Source organism: Episyrphus balteatus, chromosome 2 (genome assembly GCF_945859705.1).
Source record: "Episyrphus balteatus chromosome 2, idEpiBalt1.1, whole genome shotgun sequence".
Taxonomy (NCBI): Eukaryota; Metazoa; Arthropoda; class Insecta; order Diptera; family Syrphidae; genus Episyrphus; species Episyrphus balteatus.
The window spans coordinates 61886431-61900370 of NC_079135.1; the positions used below are offsets into that span (position 1 = coordinate 61886431).

Consider the following 13940-nt stretch of genomic DNA (forward strand, 5'->3'; position numbering starts at 1 on the left):
TAGTCATATGGAGTATAAAATACTAGATTCATTTTTCTCCGTGCAGGCTCTCCAGGAACTGCGACATGCCAAGATGAACAAGGGTGCAGCCATCTTCAAAATTGCCGCTCAAAGGAGAAGGAATGCTCAGGAAATACGTTCACCAAAGTTCATTTACGATGCGCAAGGCCTACTACTTGTGAATGACGACAAAATTCTTCACAGGTGGCGACAGCATTGTGACGAACTCGTAAATGAGCAATTTCCCGGGATATACTTTCCAACAGCCGAACCTAATTTAGAAGAAGTACCCGACCTTACAGTCGAAGAAGTTAGCGTGGCAGTGAAAAACTCTAAGAAAGGAAAAGCGATTGGTCCAGACGAAATACCCTCTGAGTTCTGGAAGAAGATGGGAAACATTGGGTGTAAATGGCTCACGATTCTCATCTCTAAACTCATCAGCGGTGACTAAATGCCAAATCAGTGGAGAGAAAGTTACCTGCTCTTAATCTACAAAGGAAAGGGGGACACACGAAACAGTGATAACTGCCGATCGATTAGGCTGATGTCACACACCATGAAGATCGTTGAACGGATTTTGGATGGCCGACTGCGAAAAATAATACGGCTGTCTGATGACCAGTGCGGGTTTGTCTCGGGTAAATCAACCACAGATGCCATACAGAGTTTAAGAATCCGAATGGAAAAACACCGTGATTCCTCAAGGGATTTGCATATTGTGCTAGTTGATTTCGACAAGGCATTCGATAGACAACCACGAGATCTGATATGGGTGTCCTTGAGACAGCGAGGGGTTCCGGAAATCTACGTACGGATGATCAAGGACATGTACGAGGAAGTAAAAACGAAGGTAAAATGCCCCGCAGGAGTCACCGAAGAGTTCCCAATTAAAGTCGGTGTGCACCAGGGAAGCGTCCTGAGTCCTTTGGTCTTTATCACAGTCCTTGACTTTCTGCTTGAAGGAAAAGTGACGGATCCGAAAGTGAATCAGTTATTCTTTGCTGATGATGGAGCCATCATAAGTGAAGATCCAACATCCTTGCAACGAGCACTTGATGTGTGGGTGGATGTTCTGGAGGGAAGTGGGTACCGGATAAGCACGAAAAAGACAGAATATCTATGCTGTCCATTTTCTGACCTAGACGGCCCCTTTCCGGACATCTATTTGAATGGAACAATTCTTCCCAAGTAGGGTTGCTTAAACATCGATAGTCTATCGATAGTATCGATAGTAAGAAACTATCGCGTACATCGATAGCTTAAAAAAAACTATCGATAGTTTTGCATTCCACAAGTTTATTAGTTCTAAATGTCATTACGGGTATTCACGATCTGGTGCAACAGGCCTAGTAAAAGTGTAAAATTTTATTTTTTTACAATAGATCGTGAACGCACCTCTTCTTATCTATAGTAAATATTGAATGGAATCCATGATATGATTTATATCAGCTTCACTCTTGTTTTTTACGGAGTTGTCTTTCCACCGATGCTTCTTCTTTTTTTTCAATTTTTTTATAATTTCATTCTTTGTTGTGTTCGGGTTAATTTATTTTCACAAATTACATCAAAAGAAACAAAATAAAAAATAATAAGAATAAAAAAGATAAACTGTTCATCATAGGCGACACGCGAAGGCGAGCTGCCATCTGTCAAAAAAATTTTACACCATTGTATTTTTATTTTGCAATAGGGTTAGGGTATAGCAAAAGTGCAAGACCATTGTAAAATTTCAATCCATATATTTTGTTGTTGTAGTGTTGTAAGATTTTACACTTTTGCACTTTTGCAATGATACTAGACCAGTTGCATCGGATCGTGAATACCCCTATTATATCAATCACACTTTTTATTCTTATGAAAATCACCACCAGATTTTCATCAAAATATCATTTTCCTTCACTCCACTCAGGATTATACTTCCGATTTAGCCTTTTTTCTGGAGTGATGGAACGAAAATGAGAGTAGATTTTAAAACTGTCGGTCATTTTTTGTATGAAAAAAAACCTTGCCTAACAAATACTTAAACAAATGTCGAGTACTTAAGTGTGAACAAATAAGCTCTAATAAGGTACCTACTCTCATTGGTAAAATTGTGTTGTGTCTTTTGTCGTTGTCGTGTTCCTTCACTCCACTGAGGAGTAGACTCGAGATTTAACCTCAATTATAGAGTGATGTTGAAAATAAAATTTCCTTTTTTGTCGCTAACGGCCATATTATTCACTAGTTTAAAAAATACATCTAGATGTAAAATTGTCAAATGTCAAAAATAAATCCAAATCCAAAGTAGTTAACCCGATTTTAACTATGAAAATAGTTAAAAAATAGTTAAAAATGACTATTTTTTTTCTCTGTGTGATAGTGAATATCATAGATTTGGATTTATTTTTGACATTTCAATTTCTTTACATCCAGATGTATTTTTAAACTAGTATATAATATGGCAGTAAGGAACACAAAATCTTAAAAAGTTAAAAAAACTCAGTGGAGTAAAGGAAAGCTACATATACTTAACTTATACTCGTATGTTTTGTTTTTGTTCATGTTTCTGTTTAGTTTGCTTTAATTTTCGAATTTGCGTTTATCATGATGTATACTTATTTGCATTGAAAATTCGAAATATTTTGTGATTGGGTTACTAAAATTTGTTGAATTTAAGATGTTACGTAGGTTGAATTTTAAATATTATTTTTTTTTGTTTTTGATAAAGTCTGTTACGCAGATCGTGCTTAATTTTAGGGGCAGGTTTCTATTGAAAAAAAAAACATCGATAGTATCGATACTATCGATTGTTTTTTTGAAAAATATCGATACTATCGAAACAGCTGACTATCGATGTTTAAGCCACCCTATTCCCAAGTGTGAAAAGTGCAAATATCTTGAGTCTATAGGGGTATTCACGATCTGGTGCAACAGGCCTAGTAAAAATGTAAAATTTTATTTTTTTACAATAGATCGTGAACACCCCTCTTCTTATCTATAGTAAATATTGAAGCATGAATGGTATTTTTTTTCCTCCACCGTTGCTTCTTCTTTTTTTCATTTTTTATAATTTAATTCTTTGTTTTGTTCGGGTTAATTAATTATCACTAATTATTTTACATCAAAAGAAACTAAATTACGGGACATGAGTAGCGACAACCGACAACCATTATAAACAGAATAAAAAAGACAAACTGTTTATCATGGGCGACGCGATGGTGAGCTGCCATCTGTCAAAAATAATTTTACTCCATTGTATTTTTACTTTGCAATAGGGTTAGGGTATAGCAAAAGTGCAAGACCAATGTAAAATTTCAATCCATATATTTCGTTGTTGTAGTGTTGTAAGATTTTACACTTTTGCACTTTTGCAATGATACTAGACCAGTTGCATCGGATCGTGAATACCCCTTATGATCAACAACAAGGCATCTTGTGACGACAACATCAACCATAGCATAAGTGTGGAGTGGATAAAGTGACGAGAAAACTCTGCCATCTTTTGTGACCGAAAAATGCCCCCTAAACTGAAAGGAAAGCTCTATACTGCAGTTGTTCGCCCAGCACTTACATACGATTCACAATGTTGGACAATGTACAAAACGTATGAGAGTAAATTGACAACAGCTGAGATGAAGATGCTTCGCATGACAGCAGGAGTAACAAAGCTTGATCGAATTAGAAGCAAGAAAATCCGAGGAAGCCTTCACGTCAAAAATACCGTCTTGGATAAAATACAGCATGACCGTTTAAGCTGATACTGTCATGTACAAAGAAGAAACAATGAGAACCAAGGTCAAAAGGCGATCGCATACGACGTTCCAACGCAATCGCGAAGAAGAGGCAGGCCTAAGAACTAATGGAGAAGACAAATGCAACGACAACTGCATTCAGTTGGCTTTAGACATGGAAGAATTCAAAATCGAGAAGCCTGCCGACGTTTCCTGGAGGTCAACCCGGCGAACCCAACATGCGGGGCCGTAGTGTGAAGCAGTAGAGTGGGAGAGCTGTGATCCCATTCGAGATCATGACTGTCGTCGACAATGGAGAAGAAGAAATTTACAACAACAATTTCAATGGGCAGCTGTCAAAAACTTAAGTTTTTACAGTTCTCGATACAGATTTTTTTCTAATGATCATACCTTCTCTTTTTATGCCGTGTGTCAATTGGGTTAAATATTTAACCTCTTTTAAATTGACCCTATTGAGGTGAATGAGGTGAAAACAAAAATTTCAGCTGTTAAAAATTTAATGAGCGCTGGGACCCGCTTAAATTAAATTTAAATTTTTTTGGTAGATGGTTTTGTTTTGTTTTTTTTTTTTTCTTTATGAAAAAGGAGTATCATGGCAGAAAAAAAGCAGAGAAAAAAATATTAGAGAAGCCATACAGCAACAAATTTAACAGGAAGGATTATGGTAAATGACGTGAACACGCACACTTTGACACTTTCTCACATCATTCACCATACCTCATAGCTTATAGACAAGAATTTGGAGTTGCCCTTCAAGCAAACAGGTCCGACCTCGGTCCGAATACGCTCCGCCTGAGGCGGAGCTGAGTCCGACTTCGGATCAGAAACTGGTCCGAAGGCGGGTCAAATTAGTATGGAAATTATAATCACCGCGAAGTCGATTGCATATGTATTGGTGTGGTGAAAATCTCCATTCCGAGAAAACGGAGCCGAAGGCGGACCTGAGCCGGAGCAGCGACAACCTACCAGAAAGAGGAATAAGAAAGGGATGACATTTCGCATTTGCGACCAAAAAAAGAACAAGATTTATTTTTTTTTCACTGAAACTGTTTTATTTTTTATTTTATTTTGGCAAACGAAATTTTCACAATAAATACAATATAAAATACAATACATTTTTTTTTCATTTTATTTAATTTGATGCTGCTGCTGTTGTTGGTGTTTTTTAGATACCCAATCGCATGTTTCACCTTCTAGATTTTTCTTCATCATTAGAGATTACATCTACCACACAAGAAGAAACAACATTTTAACCCAAACACTTTGAGCGATATATAAAACAAACCTTTTTTGTTTTCCATATTGTTTATAATTTAATAAAATTGTTTATAATTAATAAACTAACATTATACAAACAACGACACGAGACACGACGCGACCAAACACTTCACCAAAAAATAACAAAATGACGCTTTGGCTCTTGTTGGCCTTGTCTTTCTTTTCCTTTTCTCATTTTTCACCACGATTCTCCTTTGACTTTGTGTTCATACACAAAAAGTTGCAAGTGTGTGAGTGCAAGTCCGATTTTCGCGGTCTGAGGTCGGAGTTTCTTTGTTGAACTCAGTTTTCTTGCTTGAAGGGTGGTTGTTAACTGTAATATAGTCCACATCAGTGCGAGTGTGAGTCAAATATCTTTCCAAAAATTTTCTGACAATAAAGAGTTGATTGTATACAAACTACTCGAATTCGGATTCAGATTCAGTCATTGTTCGTCGCTGCGTTTCTACATTGCGTGTTAAATTATTGTATAGAGCGAGAAAACACAAGAAAAAAATATTGGTACTCTGTAAATTGTATATCAATCTTTATGTGTATCTGTACCTCGATGTGTTATTAAATTTTCAAATAGTTTTACAAGGATTGAAAAAAGATTTTATTTACGGTTAAAAGTTTTGTGTTTAACCGAATAATAAATTATCAGTAAAACTCTAGTGGTTGGACAACGCCCTAATCCAATAAGACTTTATTTTTATTATAAAAGCAGTGTGGAAACTGGAAAGAAAAACTTTTCAAGTGAAAGAAAAGGGTGTTCGATGACATCATTTTGAGGTATTTGTCTTGCAAATCAAAGAAAAGAATATTATTTATTTGTGTATATTCTTCTATCTTTACATTATTATACGCTCAGAAAAATTATGCTTTAAATTTTTGTTGGGGGTGTCCAAAAAGAGAAGAAAGTTTACTTTTTTTTTCATTTTTCGTATGTGGTATGAATTTTTTGTGAATGCTTTTTTTTTTAGTTATCCTATCCACACGAATCTTTTCCTGTTTGTAAGAGCGAGACAAGTGGAAGAATTGTTAGCGTGATCTGTGAATGTGAACATGAACAGCAAATTTTTCAGAATACGTTCTAAATTGATTATTATATCATCATCATCGCCACTTCATGTTGTTTTCTTTTAGTGTATGTTACTTTGTCGCTTTAGACACGGCAAGGGCTGTATTCTTTTAATTGGAGATTTTTTGACCACATCATAATTAATAATTGCATTTTGTTTTTCAGAAGATTTAAGTTAGTACCAGATAGTATATTTTTTCCAGCAGTCCAAATTAAATCTGCCCCATTGTGATAGTATTTTGTTCAGTAGTGCTTGGATTTAAAGTGAGACTTCCACTTCCAGTTTTGAATTGTACTTAATTAGTATTAGATCATCGCGTTTACAATTTCATGACCCTCTACTCGAACTCCAAGTTGTCTATTCTTAATTTGTGAGTGAAAAAACATTCTATCCTACTTTGAATGCAATTATGGTTTTTGTCAGTCGTTTTTTATAATATATCTCTTTCTATTTGAAATGTATCAAATTCAAAACAAAAAAGTTTAGGTATATTGATGAAATAAAAAAGAAATTAATGAATCTGATTCTAAAATTATGTGCTTGCTTATAGTCTTCAGTACATATTTGGCGAAAAAGAAATTGTGTTGTGGTATGGTTATCGAAATAACGAAGACAGCGAGAAAATAAGTAAAAGAAAAACTTGATTAAAACCCATTTTTTTTTTCAATAATTTAGCTATCTACAATAAAATAGGTAGGTTCTGAACAGACAAAAAAAAAAATTGGTGATAAAAGTGATTTTGTCCAAGAATGAGCTATAATAAAAATTCGTTCATTTATTATCTACCTAATGCAGATAAAATAATTAACCTCAACTTTTTAGTCATTCTTATTTAAATACACATGTTAGAGTGTATCTGCCTCAGTAAACAAATTTTTTTTATAGACAAAGTTAATAGGTACATAGTATATATGTACTTATAACTCATAAGTGAATGAGGTTAATTGGTTCACTTTTTAAAGCGGATTCATTGTACAGTCAGTCACAAAACTAAATAAGCACCACAGAGTTTGTGATATTATTTCCTTGAAATATATTGTCGTTTTCGATTGGTTTCACTCAATGAAATAAAACAATTTGTAATTACAGCTATGACCAAAATAAAATACTCCTTACCTCCAACGTTAACTGTTTGTTACATTTAAATTAGTCGAAAATATTCAATAAAGGTATTCAATGTATAATTTTGTGAGTAAAAGAATATTTGTAAGTGCCTGGCTACACGGTGATTTTTCAATCGCCTAACCAGTCAGGTTGTAGGCAAGAGGGGTGAGGATTTTCCTCTTTTTGACGTTTGTTCCTAGAAAATGTGAATTGGAACGTGATTGGGCACAACACTGTGTAGCCAGGCCCTAATATATTACACTAAGGGCCAATTTATTGAGTCTCCATTAAATTTAAAGTCGCCATTAAAAATTGAAAATCTGTCAAATCGCATACGAATTTTAAAATTTCCCCTTTTAAATGGCGAATTTAAATATAATATAAATTGAATAAATTCAGCCAAAGTAAATCACCTATAAAATTAAATGGCTATCTATAAAACAGAAAATTATTGTAAATACATACTTTGTTTATTTTAAAAAATTAAGAATAATTTATTACCTATCTTTTTACAAAGATTGATAAGAGGTGAAATAAGGACACATAACTTAAGAAATAATAATGATTTTCATTTACCATTATTTAGAAATAATAGAACACAAAATATGCTATTTTATAAAGGGATACAAATTTTCAAGTCTGTCTTCTATCTAATGTTAAAATTGAAAATAATATATGTACTTAGATTTAGGCGATCAATTTCTTATTTTGTAAGAAACAATTATTAATGTACAAACTAGTAAACAAAGTTTAAAATATCAAATTAAGGCTAAATAAATTCTGCTACTACTACTATCAGCTGGTAAAAATATAGGAACAAATGATAAAAAAAACTTCAAATCACTTAGCTGTTTGTATAAAAAGTGAAGTTTTTTATTGGAATTTTAACATTTAAATTAATTTAACATGCTAAGTATTACAATAGTCGAATAAGTATTTTAACAAAATGAACATTTTTCGATCTGATGAGAATGATCTGTAAAGGTTAAAGATAAAATATTCAAGTAAACAGTCATTTAATAGGTCATATGGGTGGTATTATGCTTCGATGTTGCCATTTTTGTGTTAGCAGTGCGAATTTGTCAGTGGAAAAAGTATTTTGACAAACGTTCTTTTAAGGTATTGCATTTTATATTTTTTAAGCATGTATCAAAATGTTAAACTAGTTTAGGCTCTGATTCGTAAAAAGTGCGCAAAAAGGCATATCTAAACGCTGAAATTAATTCATCTTTAGTTGCTACATATAATTTCGGTGTGTCTTTTAAACAAATCTGTGGAAAATTTAATTTATACTTCCAAACTATTAATTACCAAATAACAAAACACAAAAAACGTATACTGAACAAAATTTGCTAAGAATGGACAAAAAAACAAAAAAATGCACTAAAAGAAAACAGGCACATTTTGAGAAATTCACTTTAAATCCCAGATTGACCCATAAAAGAATGGAGTTGAAAATGCCATTCTTCCACCAAAAACTTCATTAGCCAAACAACAATTAGCAGAAAGTTCGGGGAAGACAATTTTAATATCTTTACCGGGAGATAACACCGTATTTACCTCATAGAAACAAATTTTAAAAAAATATTTATCAATGGAACATGTTCCTTCTAAAACAAAGTTATGACAATGAAAAAGTTCTTTTGCATTTCAAGGATCACCCAGGAAGAAATTTGTAAAAATGCGATCCACAAAACTTTGTTTTAGTTAAACAAAAAATCTTTTATTTAGTAATTCGTATAGAGGATAAGAAGTAATTTGTTTCATTTTATAAATCAATGTAATGCAGAAGCCTTCTTAATAACCTAACTTAAATCAATAGAGGAAATTAAAAATTATCTGAGGATAGATGTTTGCAGAGTTAGTTCTTCAATAAAAGCGGATCTTTGGAAAAAAATGTCTGATAAATGAAGTATTCCACTTTTCAAAAAGATGTTGGTAGATTCTATGCGAAAACCAAAGTATACGGGGTGATTCAAGAGTAATGTGCAAAAAAGCTAGGTTGGGTCGAGACAAAAAAAAAATCGTATGGGAGAAGGGTCTATTTCCCTTCGTTTAGCGGAGAGGGGCAATTTAAAAAAAAATTGACTTAATTTGGAAAAAAATTATTAAAAATCAACAATTATACATATCTACAATAACGTGTTATACCTTTTTATAAAGCCAAAAACCGTCTTTTATACAAAATTTAAACAAAGCCAATTTATGGTACAGTTTTTGAAAATTAATTTTCAAAATCAAAATTAAAAAAAAAAATGGAAAAAAAATGTCAAACTAATTTTTTTCAAAATTTTATGTATGTAATTAACCCTTTCGAACCCAAACTATGAATAGCAATATTAAAATTTTTTTTTTAGTATTATCGTGTCAAGAACATGAAAACTAAGAAATATGAATAACAAAAAGTTATTTTATAAAATAGTAAATAGCAAAACTAATGTGTTACTCTCATGTTACATGTAAGTAACATACACTGTCTGTGACCACAAAAAAAAGCCAGACAACTGAGAAAATAAGTTTTTATATAACAATAATTTATAGCTACTACTTCTTCCAAGATGGAAAAAACACTTTCTGGATTTACTTGTTTCAATAAATATTTTGTACGATTTTTTAAATATTATATTACACGAGATTAACGCTAGGTTCGAAAGGGTTAAGTACTAATTTAGTTTTTAAAAATCAATGATCTTATTTGTTTTTTAACAACAACAAAAAAACAGATCCAGAAATATCTTGTCATTTTCGAGAAATCAACAAAAAACCAAAACTACTTTTTCTAAGAAGCCTCTTTATTTGCTTTTACGTGGCTGGACTTGTTGATAAATTAATTTATGAAACAATAACCATACTTAAATGAGGATACAACAAAGTGATAAAGAATTGGATTAATCCTGAATTGATCAACTTTTTTCATTGATAACACCTGAAAACTTACCTGAGAATTTTTCTTCCTATGTCTGAGGTGCTTGCTGCCCCTGGATTCTTGTCTGCAATGGTTATACCTGCACCCATAACTGTTCTAAAACGAAATAAAAAAAAATTCTATAAGAATCAGTTTAGGCTTTTTTCGTTTAGTGTAATATAAAATAAGGATTGGCTCACAATATTTACTTTTAATAAAATTGTATCTAACAAATATTGGATGTTTTTCGTAGCCCAAGATTGGGAATTCAACAGAAATTAAAAAATCTACATTTATAAGGTTGTATTGCAACGGGACCGAAAACCTCAATTTTTCTTTAAAGCGCGATCATTAATAAGTCAAAACTTTTGATTTTACTAGATTGAAGCAAAGTCCATATTTCTCCGACCAAGAATGAATATTGACAAGGTCTTGTATTTTTTAAAGGAAAACCTTTTTGTTTTTGGACATCAACAGCATATACATATATCCAATTGACAGTTTTGCGTACATAAGGATAAATCGTTAATTTAGAAGGAAAAAATAGTGATCCCAATATTGAACCCTGCGAAACCCCTCTTTTAACCATAAGAAATTCTGGAGCGGAACAGTTTCGATAACTGCCTGGGATCGTTAGTTCAGATAGGAATAAACAAGCCTTTTTGAAGAGTTAGTAAAATTAAACTGGTTTATTTTATTAGTTTACAAGGAAAACTGACATTGTAGAGATCAACAGCTTGTCTAATATTATAATAAGAATGTGGTGCAGCTGTGCTTAGGACGAAAGCCATATTGGTTACCACAAAGCAAATTGTTCTCATACCCTTATCTAACTATTCATTATTCTCTCTTAAACCTTGGAAAGAAATGGTAAGGTTTGTGATGGATCTAACTTTGATGCGAAATAAGGTCTTTTTGTCTTTGCATCTCGTATCTCAGCTGTAACTTTGATTCTTCGGCAATTAATTGCAGCCCATAACGTTTTTAATCTAAAACGCTTCCAACGTTTATAGGCCAGGTCGCGTTCAGATATTAGATTTTGTATGTGCGTGTTAAACCAAGAAGATTTTTTGTTGCCGTTTTTGTAATTAGAGGAATATGTTTTTCGAATAAGCTATTATGTTCTCTTGATCGTCGACCAACCAGAAATCATTGAATTCTTTTTAAATCATCTTCTAATTCACTCACATTCAAAACTAATAGTTTTACTCGAAATCAATGGTTCACATAGAAATATCATATGAATTAGGTCGTGACGCAAAAAGGCAGGCACAGATATTTGATAATTCACACTTCTTCAAAACACAAGATGGAACACCATCAGAGCCCGGATTGAAACAGTTTTCAAGATCATGAATTTTTGAGTTATTGAATATTCTTGAATGCCAAAATTGATCGAATTGAATTCTTATAGTAGTATATAAAGTTATCATATCTGTCAAAATTCCGTTTACTACTCAAAAAAGGCCAAATGTTTTTAGGGTCATGTTTTAACTCATTTGATATTTAATTGTATACAATTCCTTGGAATAGTCAATAAACATAGTTTTCTGTTCAGAATACACCATAAAATCACCATAAGCTCAGGATGCACTATATTTTGCCCAAACTTTATTTCTTTTATTTTTAAAAATCATAAGTGCAGTAATAAACAATGGTGCAGTTTTATAACTTTCAAATGATTTTCGAATTGGAATGGTTTGATAAAAGCAATCAAATAGAGTGCTATCAAATTTAAAGCACATATCGTTTTGATTCCAGTCTACATTACATATAAGCCGTGTCTTATTGGTACTCAGTATTTTACTGAGTAAACATTTTATGCTGCAAACAACAACAATTGACTTCTTTTATTTATTTATTTATAATCCTTATTGTTGAAGGGTCAAGATGTATAAGTTTAGAAAAAAAAATGCATCTATAAACCAACAAGTAAAAAACTTTTGTTTACCCTCAGTAATCTTTTGTTATTGTTTCCCGTTTAAAATTTTACTGAGTTAAGTATTGAGTTACCAATAAAACACGGCTATAATAAGGTTTTTAGCTGATCGAAGATGCAATTTTATGATCAAATTTAAGTTTGTTATTTGAATTAAAATAAACATTATTAATATTAATACTCAGATATATATCCAACGCTGGGTGGTGTCGGTCTTCTTCCAACTGTGTAGTATGAGCGGGAATTGCAACCATGTCAGTATATGTACATTGTATTGGAGAAAAATACTAAGTCCATAGTTTTAACAAAGCGATTTGTTATTTCATTGAATTGGCTGAGTTCGCACGAGGCTAAACCATAGATAATCGCAAATTCAACGTCACGGAGTCATGTTGCAGTTGGGATTATGGGTGGATTATGCATACAAAATAGTACCTAAATGCTTTAACTTGAAAAATTGTATGAATTATAAACTTTTTCTATACACATTTCGTGCATATCGAAACTAGTGTACACTTATTAATTCTACTGTACAATTATTTACTATTTTTTATGCATATGGGCCTATATTCGATGAAGTGAATAAAATATTAAAAAAGCTTTCTGTGGCTTTGCTGTGTGGTGCTGTGTTGTTGATGAATCTGTGAACCTACTGGGTGACTGGGTCAATTTTGTTGATGTTTTGGGATTTTGCCCCATTAAAAATAAACGACACAATTTTTACGAAGAATCTCATTTCTCAATTTTTTTTATGTTTTGTGGGTTTTTGCAATGTTTCTGTTTAATAAATAAGTGCGATCATATTTTTGAATTTTGTTTGCTTAAAATATTTATATAATAGTACCTACTTTGTACTAGATTATTTAAATCTCTTACATTTTTTCAAAACAACTAGCAATTATTTTTATTATGGTTAAGAACTTAAGCAACTTTGTCTAAGGTAAAATAAATATTTAAGCAACCCTGGTAACTAAACAATCTTTGAGAACCAATTTAAGAAAATCTAAAATATAACTGAATGTGTTTAATTTTGTAAATAACCGATGGCTGAAAGAGAGAAAAATTTTTTTAAAGCTCTAAATAATGAGTGAAAAGCATCTGATAATTTCTATCCCTTTGTCATTGAAATATTAACCTTCTGTCGGCACACGGGTGTGAATTTGGCAGGACAAAAAGTGGTCTCAAGAAAGTCTATTTATAATGGTGAAAATATGTTTTTTAGTTATTTTGAATGCAATATTCGAATTCCTCGGAAAATTCTAAGTCAATTTCATGCATGATTCTCTATAAAATATTAAGACCGAAAAAAGTTGTAGCGATATGAAAAAGTATAAAAAGCAAATTCGCCCACGTTACAAAAAAGAGGTGTGCCTACAGAGGGTTAATATTTGCATAGATTTTGAAACATCATTTGAAAAAAATTTAATAATAACGAAGAAAAAAGCAAAATGTCAAAAATTACCACATTGGTCAAGAAATAATTCATTTGAAAAAATTACAGTTTTCTTAACATAGATTACCATTTTGTTTTCTTTTATTTAACTTTATCATTAAATAACGATCTTAAATAAAACAAAATTATTTAATGATAAAATTTACGATTTAAATTTTTTTAAATAATGCAAATGCATGCGTGCCTTTTAAAAATCAGAGCAGTGATTTAGTACCAGATAAACGAATAATATCTGAATTAATCGGAACTACTCGAGAATAAATATAAATTTTTGGTAAAATGATTCAAAAATAAATTCACATAGCACATTTTAATATCCATTACTACTATTCAAACTTTTGTAAAAAAAATTTTCGGCATGACCCCTCCCAAGAAGTAAACCTATATACGCCCCTTTGGTCATGTACATAGGTTATCAATGCAGTTTACATAGCTTTCGTAGATATAGCTGTTGGATCTCGGGGGTATA

At 32.0% G+C, this 13940-nt stretch overlaps 1 protein-coding gene across 5 annotated transcripts in view; it reads left to right on the forward strand.

Moving 5' to 3' along the window:
• Window positions 1-5461: 5461 nt before the first annotated feature.
• The window catches only part of LOC129909900 (spectrin beta chain), a 103823-nt gene continuing 95344 nt past the window's right edge, over window positions 5462-13940 (forward strand). For 2 of the 5 annotated variants that reach the window (XM_055987049.1, XM_055987050.1), the window contains exon 1: window positions 5464-5780. The gene's annotated coding sequence lies outside the window, so the exon portion shown is untranslated. Of the gene's footprint in view, window positions 5781-13940 lie in introns of all 5 variants that reach the window. The other 3 variants (XM_055987051.1, XM_055987052.1, XM_055987053.1) reach the window with 2 other exon arrangements.